The 13986-nt window shown below is 33.6% G+C and overlaps 2 pseudogenes; both read left to right on the forward strand.

The window, feature by feature from the left end:
- The first annotated feature begins 622 nt into the window (after positions 1-622).
- On the forward strand, positions 623-1424 carry LOC146935056 (uncharacterized; annotated as a pseudogene).
- A 10284-nt stretch (positions 1425-11708) lies between these two features.
- Positions 11709-12536, forward strand: LOC146935057 (uncharacterized; annotated as a pseudogene).
- The last annotated feature ends 1450 nt before the right edge of the window (positions 12537-13986 follow it).

A 13986-nucleotide genomic window follows, 5' to 3' on the forward strand; every position in this document is an offset into this window, starting at 1 on the left:
TTTATGGTTTTGTAATAAATACCGTTAATTGGATATTTCTTATATTTTTTTTTCACTTTAAAGTGATTTGCACAACTTGCATTGCAGAATGATGGATTGAACTTGTTTGTATTGTTTGTTAGTGCCAATGATAAACATTGTTGAATTTTTTGATGTCTTGTTGAAACATTCACGATTGATGTTCCCTACTATTATTGGGTGGGTTTGGGGCTGACTCAATACCAGGTTGTCCCCTAGTTAAATAATTTGCCGACATAATATGTATGGAACACTGTAGTTGGAAATCTTGGCACAACTTGTGCTATGATTCTTCACTTATTAATGATAAATTTTCTTATTCAAAAACAAAAATTGCCTTGAGAGCATAGCTTGTTGTTATTGTTATTATTTTGATTTCTATGACTCTTCACTTATTAAGATATTTTAGATTTTCTTCACTCGTTATTGATGATGATATGAAACTAAAAATACGATTTTCGTGAATTTTAGGATTTGTTCCAAACAAGAGGATTTGTGAAATATGGTTCGAGTAGTTGTAACTAGACTAGTGCTTTTTACGTGATAGTATGACTCTTTGCTTGTTTCTGACATTTCTCTGCTGAATGCCGACAACCTTGTGAAAATGATTCTTGACAAGCATGACATTGAGGAAACTCATTATGAGGTTCTCAATGTTAAGGAAGATGCAGATTATGAAGAAATTCGTGCTAGTTACCAACAGTAATCAAAGAACTTCAGAGAGATTTCTCAAAGTACAAAAGGCCTGGGAAATTCTAAGCTATTCAAGCTCTTGTTTATTATATGATAAGGAGCTGCAAAGATCAAGGCGGGATGCCTTGCCTGCTGAAGTTGCAGAAGATTTAAGCTTACACAGCTGAAGATGATGACGAAGCATTAGAGCTGTTTTATCAATGTCGATGTGGTGATTACTTCTCTGTCGACTCGTTGGAATTGCAGAAAATGCGGTATTCCTTATTGAGAAATGGAAATAGTATATCTATACTCAATGGTGATACTTTACCAGGATCCGTGATTCTTCCTTGTGAATCTTGTTCGTTAAAAGCTCGTCTGATACTCAGTATGGATAACAATTGAATTATTGAATTTTTGCATGACTGAGGAGAATTGAGATTATTATTATGTTTACAGAATATAGCAAACTAATGGTAGCTGCTCATTATCAAGTGTTGTGAATTGCGAATCGCGGAAAGTAGCAACTGGTTCAAATTTCTCCATGCTACGGTGCTATAGCCGCTATTTGACAACATTTTATTGAATTGCGTATCGCAGGATATTGGGATTATTGGAAAAAATCCTGTGGCAACAGGAACTGCCATTTTGATTGTAAAGTTTCAAAATTGGGATTTGATGATAGTAGTTTATTGTCCACTCACTTATTATAATGAATTCACAGTATTAGAAAAGATTTTCTTTTAATCCAAGAAAAATCGAGACGTTTTCAAATTTGTATTTATCTTTGTTGTATTTTTTTTTAGAAACGAAGATGATTTTGACCAATTTTTGTTGTTGTAAATGTCACTATCTAAAATACATATTTAATATACATGTGAAGACTACATGAGTATAATATGTATGTGTGTGTGTGTGTATATATATATACATACATACATACATACATATATATATATATATATATATATATATATATATATATATATATATATATATATATTGCTAAGCCAGTAGATTGGGTAGGTATCAAGGGGAAGCAACGACATCCCAACTAGGTTGACACCTTGAAGAACCCCCATCCTATGTCGCCAATCTCAAAGAAAAATTTTATTTAAAAGAGAGGAAAAAACCTAGAACGAGGAATCCCACTCCGGTCCAAAAAGAAGTCAATATGCATAGGCTGAGGCAACACATAGAACCAAACCGTTCCCTGAAGTGAATGACCTATATTAGCTAACAAATCAGCGCAACAGTTTCCTTCCCTGAAGATGTGTGAAGTGATAACTTGAATCCCTTGGTTACAAGCCTTGTGCCAACGGTTTCGGAGCGTGACAGGTACCTACGACCGGTTTTTGAAAACCATCAAAGCACTCGTCGAATCACTCTCTAACCAAACGTTTTTCAATCCATTTTGAGCGGCATATTCATTAGTGATATTCTTGTTTTAATTATTTAAGTCAATTAATCATAGAGCTAGCAAATATCTATCACTAGCAATCTATTTAATAGATGTTTGAAGTCAACTTGAGCATTCTTTTTCTTGATTTAAATCATAATCAAATTCTAAATAAGTGTAGACATACATAGTTGGACCGTCAATATATTCCTAAAGACCTCCAGAAGGGCTTTTAGACCCTCTCGTAGGCGTCAGTGCCCTCCAGAAGGGCCTTAAGGCTCAAGGCGTGTCATCCCCAGGGCGCTGCCTCTATCCGCTTCTAGAAGTCTCTAGAATACGCCCTAAATACCCTTGTTACTTATTGCCTAAGTAACCATAAATCATGCCCATAGAGGGCTATAAATACAACCCTTGAGAGCCTTCTCAAGGAATGACCAATACAATACAAAGTCTAATTACGAGTATTGTACTTTTGCAAGTACAGTAAATACCCTTGTTACTTATTGCCTAAGTAACCATAAATCAGGCCCATAGAGGGCTATAAATGCAACCCTTGAGAGCCTTCTCAAGGCATGACCAATACAATACAAACCCTAATTACGATTATTGTACTTTTGCAAGTACAATTGGAGCCGTCTGTGGGTAGAGGTAAAACTAACCTTGATCATGTTTCTGAATTGCAAATTGTGTTTTGGGAACCCTAAACCAAAACTCTGAATCGTAGCCTCCAGCTGTGATTTAGAAACATCAACCAACAACAAACATACTCTAAATTGCATTTCTCACCGCGATTTAGAAATCTTTTCTCACTCTCTCATCGCCATGACCGAATCCTCCGATCATGACGCCGTCGAGGCGATGAAACTCCAAACCCTAGCAGCCGTATTCTTTTAAATCGCAAGTTTTAGTTTTTGATTTATTTATTCTTTGCACGCACGCTGCCATAACTGTCGTTGCTTTAATTCCATTATGCGTATTAATTTCATATGCAATTTGTTGGTGCCATATTATAAGATAAGTTTCATAACCTTTATTCTTATCAAAATCTATTAAGTATTCAGAAGTGTTATTTTATTTTGATTGCCTCTGCCATTGTTTTATCACTCTATTTCGAAGTAAAGTCCTCTAGTGACGAGTGTAATTGCTGCTGCCATGTTATTACCAATTCCCTTATTTCATGGTAAGTAAAGTGTAGTATTGTTGAAAGGTCACATATGAAGGATTTTTGCGAGGAAAGTCTTGGTATTTAAGAGATCCAAGTGACCCACCACTCTTTCCTGGAAACCCCTTTCATGTACCATTTACTTTGCAAATTGAACTCACTGCTTAGTAAAAACAGAAATAATAGATTAAATAGCGCGAGACACACGTAGAAGAATAAAATTGAGCAGAAAACTTAGTTCCAACTTCATAGGAGGAAGTAAAGACATAGAGAATAATGGAGTGAGAGAGTTAGTTCAGATTTAATAGGAGCATGGTAAGTTAATGGACGAGATAGTCATGAGTTAGTAGGAGAACAAAAAAGAGTAAAATTGAATAAGATATTTCCAATTTAGTAGGAGAATGAAGAGGAAGGGGAGCAAAAAATATAGGCAAATAAGAGGAAGACAAAGAGTAAATATTAAATATGATTCAGTATGATTAAGACTCCTTTATTTTGGAAGTTTGGAAGTAAAGTTATATTTTAGATAAATCAAGTTTGGAAGGCAAACAAACCTGCCAAAGGCGAGATCAAACAAAAGGAAAAACTCAACAAACAGCACGCCATAATGAAATGTAGAAAGCAACGGTTCCGCCATTAAGCGCCAGAAGATAAAACGCGGAGTTATCCTAACCATTCTCGACCTTTGAGATTAGTCGTGCTTGGGGGGCTGTGGACCGTCAGTATATTCCTAAAGACCTAAAAGACCTCCAGAAGGGCTTTCAGACCCTCTCGCACGCCTCAATGCCCTCCATAAGGGCTCTAAGGCTCAAGGCGCTTCCTCCCAAGGGCGCCGCCTTTATCCGCTTCTAGAAGTCTGTAACACCCATACTAAACGTATCTAGAAAGTTTAGTATGTGCGTTATCTTTAGTACTGGATACATTAAAATTTACAGCAATAAAACTTCGAATGAATAATATATACAACAAATCACGTTCATAGAAACAACTTTACAATACGACTCGCCTATACATAGTAAAAACATCCTTAAAGGTCCATGACATCCTGCCACAGGTACGAACGAGCACTTACTGAAATATCCATATGGCTACAAGCTTGCAATACCATCCTGTTTATCTGAAACAAATAAGGATTGGGATGAGACATAATGTCTCAGTGAGTTCTACCTAATCCTAGGCTATAGGTAACCTCGGGGGAACCTACGATCACCACGTCTCTACAATACAACCTGACGGTTGATTATACGTGTGTGGTCATGCTTACCTAGACGATCGTGCATACTAGATCCGTCATAGGTTCTTCTTAACTTGTCATAGGTCTTACTTACATCATACGTGTCATGGCGGTCAAGGGATCCTAGGACCGCTAACTCAAGATACGCTAAACACATCAAAACTTAACATGCTTATACATGACACGATCCTAAACTGGACGATCAGGGAAACCTAAGACCGTCATCGGTATAGCATTCATAACTTCCTCTGTTGCATAACCTGCACATGTCTTGCATCATATCATAAATATGGTCATATCGTATCATACATAGTCATATTCATGCATTCATTCATACATTCATTCATTAGGTTAGCGTTGAACAAACAATCATTATCTTGATTCATTTTACGGAGAGCCCCCGGGTGGAGTAACCCCGAGTACAATCCCATACATTACCGATGAAAACCTAGCTAAGGTACATCAGACTCCCTCAGTGACGTGTGGGCCCCCCTTGCGGAGCTTATCCCGTTCCCACGAAACCTACATCTTGCTTACTCAGTGACATGCGGCCCCCCTTGCGGAGCTTATCCCGTTCCCATGGTGAGATACCCTTGAGATCCCAACCTTGAATGGATCACAAGAGACATGGCACATACATCATTCATTATAGTATTGGTCTTATACATTCATGAAATGTTAAACCTATACATGCTTTCTCATTTACCTCAGATCCTTGATCGATCCGATTAATGGTAAACTACATACTTGTTCATTCATGTTCATACTTATTCATAGTGGAGAGATTAACTTATCAATCAACGGCTTAACATCCTTGCATAGTCATTCTTATTCATGTGCGAAAAGAATACACTAATCGCTTCACGTCTTAACATACATAAGTTTCATGCTTAACATTCTAGTTCTCGACTAGCTATGTCGAGGCTCTACATTCATTCCCTTTCTTAGTTCATTGCTACCTGAACATTCATGCTTAAACACTCTTATGCCATTCTTGATGCATATGTTAATTTGGCCATGATTTTCATTTCAAGAATTGTTTGATGTTATGTGCATTGATTAGATGTTGTTTTGGGGTTATAAGGTTGTAAATCGATGAAAGAAAGGCTTTGGAATGCACCACCGGCCCTAAAATGAGCTAACAAGCCAAAAGGAAGTTGGCCTGGGCAGAGACCTGGGCAGGTTTTGGAAATTTAGCTATTAGCGAAATATTTAGCTAATAGCAACTTTCATCTGGGCAGGTTCTGGAAATTTTGCTATTAGCAAAATATTTAGCTAATAGCGAATTTCTTCGGGTCTGTGGTGCAAATTTTGCAATTTTGACCCAAAACTCATCCAATTCGATCCTGCAACGCACTATGAACATCCAGCAACTCATATAACATTATAAAACATCTTTCATGGCAACTTTAACATAAACATAACAAGATCAATGACAAGGGTACTAAAATCATACTTTTCTAAACTTAACATAATTCATAATTCTCACAAGAATTTTCACAACTCAAGGGTGGGTAAACTATATCTATAGAACTCACCTAACATGTTTCTGTGATTTCTTCAAGCTCCAAGCTCCCCAAGTTCAACCCTAGCTTTCATTCATCCATGGTGCTTAGCCCTTTCAACCAAACCAAGCTTTAATCCTTTCTTCCATTTGATTCTTGTTTGCTAACCTACCAATACTCATGCTTGATCACTAATTGCATAAAACTTGGGATGATAGATGATTTAGAGAAGGGAGGGGCGATGTTGTTGAGAGAAGGAGGAGACAAACTCTTGTTTCAAACCTAGAGAGAGAAAGTGTTTGGAAAATGAAGGAAAAATGGCCCTTGTGGCCTTAAATAGCCCTCATGGCTTTTTACCACTTTGCCCTTCGCCTTAATTGTGTTTAGCCTGACACTGATACTTAAACCCATACTTGACTGATATCGTTTGATAAACATTCTCCGTCATACTCACTTTCCATGAACATTTGTTCTCTGGCACGTTTGACTGGTAATATCCCAATACCGACGAGCTGGATGTTACAAAGTCTCTAGAATATGCCCTAAATATCTAAATACCCTTGTTACTTATTGCCTAAGTAACCATAAATTAGGCTCATAGAGGGCTATAAATACAACCCCTGATAGCCTTCTCAGGGCATGACCAATATAATACAAACCCTAATTGTGATTATTGTACTTTTGCAAGTACAATAGTTGAAACCAACCCAAACAAATTCCAAAAAGAACACAATCAAAATCATATAATAAATAGACAAAATTAGTTTCATTCAACTGATGAAAGAAAAATAATCTAAACACAGTTAGAATTATTGTTGATAAACAAGTGATATTAAAGTTTAAGAGTTTCATAAAAATAAAACAAAATTCCATTATCCAATTAAAGAGTTTAGGAATTCATAAGATTAAACAAAATCTCAAGAAATATACAAAGAAATTTGATGAAAAATACTCAAAATAAATAGTAATTATAAAACATTCTAAAGATTTGTTCAATACAAAACAAATAGTCTACTTATACTTGCATCCACAAATTCCCAATCACAATCGTCCCATTCACAAGTGGTAATTGTGCATTCAAAATTGACTTCATAAAAAATGTAGAATGTCAAACTCACTTTCAATTTGTGCGATCAAAATTGTTTACCGTAAAAATAATAATTTCAAGTGTCTTTATAATACTCCGTACATGTTTGGTATAATAACGAGTTTATCAAAATCATGACATTTGTCAGGTGCCTAACAACCATTATTTGGCTTATTACCACCTTTTTAACTATAAAATTAGGATATTATGTTTATACGAAACTAATTAGTTTCATATAGCTAAAATTCATATTTTTGCTTCTATTTGAGAAACCAATTTGAGTTCTAACACAATATTATTTTGTTCTAGCTAGATAATTGGTCTTGTTAAAATATAATAGAGGAGCTAAAATTATTAACTGGTCTATATTATATTTTAGCCAATACATTTAGATAAAATTTACATTTTAACTCTTTATGACTTTCTCTACTATACAAATCATATTAGCTTTTACATGACTTACAAATGATGATAAGGTCACAAAGGAGCTAAAATATGAGTTTTAGAACAATTTTTAAAACAATACAACACACCACATACACTACACATCGAACCGCCATACAGACGTAATACCAAATAAAAAAAATGTTACCCTTTAAGCAAATCACAATTAACCATATAACTGACTTTATAAATAATTATAATTAAAGTCGAGCATTTATAATAATATGATAATTATTATTGTTTGTAATAGTTTTCTTCTTCCCCAATATTCATATCTCTTTTATCCTTCTAGAATACACTTTTTTCTATTTTTAATTTGATATTTGAATGGTTTGTCAATTCATATATATATTTTTTATTTTAATGGTAAATTTATGGATGATTATTTGTAGGAATTTTTGAATTCTTGTTACTTTTTTTTTGGTGGTGTCCGGGATTCGAACCCGGACCTTGCATACATTATGCATTGTCCTTACAAACTGAGCTAAGCTCACGGGGACAAATTCTTGTTACTTTAAAATAATGATAAATTGTTATGGTAGTAAATTTTAAAGAATTTGAGGATAACTATTTTTTAAACAATATTGAAGGTGATATTGTATTTTAATGGATGCTAGTAAAAATCTAATTAACACTATCATGCAAAAAAAAAAAAAAAATTTGTCCAAACAATAATTTTCAATGTAACCTTTATATTTTAATGTTATTTAAAAATTTATTACCATAACAGATAATATATTATATTTAAGTAACAAATCTGAAAATTTTAACAAACATCCATACTTGGATTTCACAATAGTAGAAAATATTTATGATTTAACAAACATTTGAAAATCAATTTAATTTAAGTAACAAATCTGAAAATTTTAACAGACATCCATACTTGGATTTCACAATAGTAGAAAATATTTTATGATTTAACAAACATTTGAAAATCAAGTTAAAGATATAATATTAGTGCATTCCATAAGGATAAAGTAGATTTGTGAATTGTCGAGAAAGAAAATAAATACAATGAATAATTAGCTAATGCTTACTAAGCAAAAACTCTGTTGTTAATGTTTATCTTTTTAGGTGTGTCAGCGAGATACTTAATTCACTTAATGGGTTGGTTTATTGTTTTTGTTTTTGGGTTAGAATTTAGTATAAATAAGACCCTTACTCCTTCAATTAGATACACAGTTTCAAAGTTAAAACTTATTACGTAATTGCGTTGGTCTTTCTTTTGTTGTGTGTTACTGCACTCAGGTATAATTACATAGTCTTTTCTCTGTTTCTTGCTTTTTTATTTTTTTTACTTTAAATTTGAATATTGTAATTTAGTTTGCTTTTGCTTGTTTGTGTTCGATTGAGTTTGTAATTGATGGGTTGACTAAGTTAGTTTTTTTTCCTTGGTATTTGAATTTTGTTTTTGTTTTTCATTAGTTTTATACTCTGATTTTGCCTTTGGGAGTCAATTTAAAAAAAAAATAATTTTGGGGAAAATGTTGTAGTTTGGTGATACAATTTCTTTAGTTGAGAATGGTGAATACCAGGCCTTGTTGTCCAAGAGGTGTTAGCTCACTAATAAGAGCTGGATGTTATAACCTCAAGGGACATGGTGAAAAAAGTTATGATCTTCTTATATTGTTAAATTTTTTTACTAGGAGAAAAGTTGTCTCTCGAAGAGCATGTACAATGTATTCAACGTTGGGAAGACACATTTTTTTGTGTTATTATTGTCAATTTAGGGTCATTTTTTAATTTGTTTATGTTTTTTCTTCTAATTTCTTGATGTTTAGTTGTAGTGTTTCTGCTTTTATTCTTTAGTTTTAACCTTTAGTAAGTGTAAGTTTGTTGCTATGTTATTCCTAATCATTTTTTAAAACTTTTTCTACACATTTTTTTTTATGAATAATGAGTTAAGATTCGTCATTTTAATGAAAATTAAATCAGTCATGAGATGTTTATTTTGAAGCCTTTTTTGAGAGCATATGAAAAGTTGTAGAGATAATTTTGTTTTGTTGGAAAGTTGGTGCCATCAAAGGCCGCTACAATATAGTTTATGATTATGAGTTTATTACTTGGACTTTTTGTGTAGAATTGAATAGCATAAATGTCCACATTCGGCATATTGATAAATTTTCTAGTACATGCAACAATATAATGTAGAAGTAACCTTTAAAATATGTTTTAATGTTATACTCCCTCCGTCCCAAATTATATGTCATTCTAGCTAAATATGTTTGTCCCAAATTATGTCGTTTTACAATATGAAATGAAACATTAATACTTATTTTTCGTTTATGCCTTTATTATTTATTACTCAATCTTTTTCCAACTCTTTCATTTATCTTGCTCATACCATTAACGAAGAATATTTTTGTAAAATGACTCATTTTTTCTTTTCTTGATACAACATTAAATAATTTATGTGAAATTTCCAAGGTGACTTATAATTTGGGTAGGAGGGAGTATTCATTTATCTTTTAGTTGTATTATTGCAATGTTTTGCTTGTGCAATTGTTTCTAGTTATTTGTTTTGCTCTACAAGGAATTCTCTTATTGATATATATTTATCTTTATTATTATGTCAACATTATATTATCACGATGAGCACATGATCCTTTATACCAGTTCAACATTCTCAAATCTTTTAAACATCTCAGGACTGCCAGACATTCTTGTTGCTTAAGATCTATAGTTATATTTAACTGTTGCAACTAAGCTTTTATATTTGGATGTATGCATATTTATAGTCATCGAGTAGATAGAAATGGACGCAAAACCCACCAAGGTATTGGATGGAGCAGCAGACAATCTGAAGCAAAAGCAGGCTACCCGATATGTTGCACATCTGAATGAAGTTTTGGCACAAACTAGTGTTCCTGCAAACACACGAAGAATACCAAGATCCCCATGGATACCTTTGCGTGTGCTTGTAGGTGCCGTCAGAAACATAGTTCCTCACAATATCATGTTTCAAATCATTCGCCATTATGAACAATTTATGGTATGTAAAGTAGATCCAAGAAATGCATATGTCTTAAATGATAAAATATCTCTAATGTATCATATCGTACTTGTGTAGTCAAAGAAGATTACCCGTGATGATTTCGTTCGGCAGCTGAGGTTGATTGTCGGAGACGAGATAATGAAATTTGCAATAAATAATATTAAATTGAAGGTACCAAATTTATTTATCGTAATTTTTTTTATTTGGTTTAGTACTATGATATGTTTTCTTGTGTTGTGTTTATACCTCCCATCAAAATCACTCTAAGTTGTAGTTACATATCATATGCTTAACTTTTGCATTGTGGAATCATATGAACTATTTCTTGCAATTTGATTATGTCTCCTAATGTTTATTTGGCTTATTGTAGGGACCATACAAGCCGATCAAACAACTCAAACATCAAGCAGAAGTGAAGCTTGTGAATGAGGAGACTGAGATTTGTCAATTGGAGTCAGCTATTGACAACATGAAGTTGTGATTATTGTCCTAATTTACAGCTACGATATGGATTTGTAGTGCATGTTTGCTATTGAGACTTCATAACAATTTATTTTAAAATGTTTGGTGATTAGATGTACTATGAACTTTCATATTTTATGGTTTTGTAATAAATACCGTTAATTGGATATTTCTTATATTTTTTTTTCACTTTAAAGTGATTTGCACAACTTGCATTGCAGAATGATGGATTGAACTTGTTTGTATTGTTTGTTAGTGCCAATGATAAACATTGTTGAATTTTTTGATGTCTTGTTGAAACATTCACGATTGATGTTCCCTACTATTATTGGGTGGGTTTGGGGCTGACTCAATACCAGGTTGTCCCCTAGTTAAATAATTTGCCGACATAATATGTATGGAACACTGTAGTTGGAAATCTTGGCACAACTTGTGCTATGATTCTTCACTTATTAATGATAAATTTTCTTATTCAAAAACAAAAATTGCCTTGAGAGCATAGCTTGTTGTTATTGTTATTATTTTGATTTCTATGACTCTTCACTTATTAAGATATTTTAGATTTTCTTCACTCGTTATTGATGATGATATGAAACTAAAAATACGATTTTCGTGAATTTTAGGATTTGTTCCAAACAAGAGGATTTGTGAAATATGGTTCGAGTAGTTGTAACTAGACTAGTGCTTTTTACGTGATAGTATGACTCTTTGCTTGTTTCTGACATTTCTCTGCTGAATGCCGACAACCTTGTGAAAATGATTCTTGACAAGCATGACATTGAGGAAACTCATTATGAGGTTCTCAATGTTAAGGAAGATGCAGATTATGAAGAAATTCGTGCTAGTTACCAACAGTAATCAAAGAACTTCAGAGAGATTTCTCAAAGTACAAAAGGCCTGGGAAATTCTAAGCTATTCAAGCTCTTGTTTATTATATGATAAGGAGCTGCAAAGATCAAGGCGGGATGCCTTGCCTGCTGAAGTTGCAGAAGATTTAAGCTTACACAGCTGAAGATGATGACGAAGCATTAGAGCTGTTTTATCAATGTCGATGTGGTGATTACTTCTCTGTCGACTCGTTGGAATTGCAGAAAATGCGGTATTCCTTATTGAGAAATGGAAATAGTATATCTATACTCAATGGTGATACTTTACCAGGATCCGTGATTCTTCCTTGTGGATCTTGTTCGTTAAAAGCTCGTCTGATACTCAGTATGGATAACAATTGAATTATTGAATTTTTGCATGACTGAGGAGGATTGAGATTATTATTATGTTTACAGAATATAGCAAACTAATGGTAGCTGCTCATTATCAAGTGTTGTGAATTGCGAATCGCGGAAAGTAGCAACTGGTTCAAATTTCTCCATGCTACGGTGCTATAGCCGCTATTTGACAACATTTTATTGAATTGCGTATCGCAGGATATTGGGATTATTGGAAAAAATCCTGTGGCAACAGGAACTGCCATTTTGATTGTAAAGTTTCAAAATTGGGATTTGATGATAGTAGTTTATTGTCCACTCACTTATTATAATGAATTCACAGTATTAGAAAAGATTTTCTTTTAATCCAAGAAAAATCGAGACGTTTTCAAATATGTACTATTATGAACTACTTCAACTGTGCTTTGCTATTCAGTGATCTATCAGTTTTGATATTTATCCTTTGTGAAGTTTCTAACATTTATACTCACATTGTGATAGTTCTTTACTGATGCTTTGGTTAATTTCTATGATTATATATTAGTATGATACCTTAGAGAGACACCTAAGAGGAATTTTTAGATTTACATACAAATAAGGATTTTACCAAAAAAGAGATGGGAAATTTGATAATGTTGTTTCTTAACAAAAAATTATAAATAATTACCAACATCTTGAAGTTGAGAGAAGAAAAATTCGCTTGCAATTATTTTTATTAAACATACTAAGTCATGGTTTTGTGTACATCCTTAGTTTCAATTCATGTAATGGTTTTGTGAACATCCTTTTATATATACTATTTTCTAGTATCAAAAGACTAGTAGGGTGGCAATCTTTAGAATTTCCCATGTCCTTTTTGTAAGAAAATTTCTCTTCTCACAAACGAATTTGCTCACTCCCACTTGAAATGTCCAAACTCACGTTCGGTACATACAACGTGAGTTAAGTCACGTTAGTACGTTGCACTGTTTGGGGAAAATATCCAGCAGTTCCACACTTCAACATCCATCTTCTTTTTCTCTTCACATCCAAAAACCCAAAAAGTGCGAAATTTTGGAGCAAAATCTTAACTTGAAATCATTGCAAATCGTAAGGAAGAAAGTTTCTACGCTCATTAAACGTCAAAATCAGGTAACGTGAAATCTAAACTCTTTTGATTTTAGTGGCTTTTTAGCTTGGTTTGTCATTTCTAGGATGCAGGTTGGGCGTTAGTTCACGTTGGTGGTCAACGTGGGTTCACTTACGTAGGTGTAAGATCAACGTGACTTATGTCACGCAGGTGTTAGCTTAACATGACTTAAGTCACGTTGGCGCCCAATATTTGAATTTTTGCACCATTTTTTCTTTCTTAGCTTGTTGCACAAGTTATTTATATCTTTTCCTTGTTATTTTTTTATTTAATAGACATAGTGATTTGTTGAAAATGTGGTGGATGATGGCGTTGAGCCAAAGCCGGTCATAATTGAAGCTTCCTGCAAAGTTTCGTTGATGTCAAACCAACCGTTAATGTGAAGTTTAAAGTCAAAATTCCCTTTTAAGCTCACGTTGAAGAAAAACCTAATATGGTACCTACCGGTGTTACCAAGCTTCACAGTTATGAACTAAACATCGCTTCATTTTTTTAACAAAGGAAAGATGACTATAGCGAGATGATTTTCTTGGTTGGGTTCATCGACAAGCGGCAACAGCGAGTTTTACTATATCTATAGATAAATCTAGTTTAAAAAATTCAACATTGACGTTGCAATGTGAAAGGAATGGTGTATACACCAAAGTTGAAGGCACAATGTAGGGATTTCAAGA

Source organism: Medicago sativa, chromosome 3, assembly GCF_051527215.1.
Source record: "Medicago sativa cultivar Bolivia chromosome 3, Bolivia_mono, whole genome shotgun sequence".
NCBI lineage: Eukaryota > Viridiplantae > Streptophyta > Magnoliopsida > Fabales > Fabaceae > Medicago > Medicago sativa.